We start from the raw sequence: 1,350 nt of genomic DNA, 5'->3' as shown, positions 1-1,350 counted from the left end.
GGGACTCTCAAAAGCCATTATTAGGAATTAAAATTGCTACAACTAATGGGAAAGCATTTCTTCTAAAAATGTTTTCAAAAGAAATAAATATTTGAAAAGATATTTGCTTCAGCATGTTTATAGTGTGTGTGTGTGTGTGTGTGTGTGTGTGTGTATACCAGGATTTAGGCCTTCACTAAATTGCTGAGGCTGGCTTTGAACTCCAGATCCTCCTGCCACAGCCTCCTGAGCCATTGGGATTACAGGTGTGCCCCACTGTGTGCAGCAACTTGTTTACAGTATTCAAACACTGCAAAAATCTAAAGGTTTATCAAAAGCAGATTGGGAATATGGCGGTGCCCAGTGGCGGTGTGAGCTGTGAGGAGTTCGCCGAGTTCCAGGAATTACTCAAGGTGATGAGGACAATTGATGACAGAATAGTACCTGAATTAAACACTACGGTTCCAACAGCTTCCTTTGCAGGGAAAATCGATGCCAGCCAAACCTGTGAACAACTTTATGAGTCTTTGATGGCAGCTCATGCTAGTAGGGAAAAAGTTATAAAAAATTGTATAGTCCAAACCTCAGAAGTAGTAAAAAACCTTCGTTGAGAGAGAAAAGAATTTGGATGATTTCAAGTTATTAAAGCAACTTAGAAAAGAACAAAGTTGAAGTGGATGCAATCAGAACTGAATGTTGAAGAAGTGGTAAATGACAGGAGCTGGAAGGTGTTTAATGAACGCTGTCGAATTCACTTCAAGCCTCCAAAGAATGAATAAAGAGAGATCCTTTTTTTAAAAGAAGAACCGGGTCATCTCATGAGAGCTAAGCACGACAGACATCAACAGGGTGGGCTTCTTAGGATGATTTCTGAGCCAACAGTCCAAGACCTTTTGTTGATTTCAGCCCCACTTAGCCAAGACCTCAAGTCTAAATAATTCTGATAATTATAAAATAATCAATTGCTATTTTATACTGATTCTGTAAAAAAGTGTTTTATAACTATTAAAATAATTTTCTGAAAAAAAAAGCATATTGGTTAAATAATATAAAAATAAATATTTGAGTTTTAGGGCTGGGGGTGTAGCTTAGTGGTGGAGCATTTGTATAGCATACTCAAGGCCATAGATTTGATCCTCAACAACAGAAAAAACTTTTTAAAAATAAAGAATTTAAAAATGGTTAGGGCCGGGCTGGGGATGTGGCTCAAGCGGTAGCGCGCTCACCTGGCATGCGTGCGGCCCGGGTTCGATCCTCAGCACCACATACAAACAAAGATGTTGTGTCCGCCGAAAACTAAAAAATAAACACTAAAAATTAAAAAAAAAAAAAAAAAAAAAAATGGTTAGGGCCTTATCTAAAGGCAGGCTC

General features: G+C 38.4%; 1 pseudogene; it reads left to right on the top strand.

Moving 5' to 3' along the window:
* The first annotated feature begins 329 nt into the window (after positions 1-329).
* On the top strand, positions 330-1,003 carry LOC124080650 (protein MIX23-like; annotated as a pseudogene).
* Positions 1,004-1,350: the final 347 nt, after the last annotated feature.

The sequence above is a fragment of the Marmota monax genome, unplaced genomic scaffold (assembly GCF_021218885.2).
Source record: "Marmota monax isolate L192 unplaced genomic scaffold, Marmota_monax_Labrador192_F-V1.1 WCK01_AAM20220418_F8-fsc00078, whole genome shotgun sequence".
In the NCBI taxonomy this organism is placed as follows: Eukaryota; Metazoa; Chordata; class Mammalia; order Rodentia; family Sciuridae; genus Marmota; species Marmota monax.
This window is presented reverse-complemented; position numbering and strand designations above follow the sequence as displayed.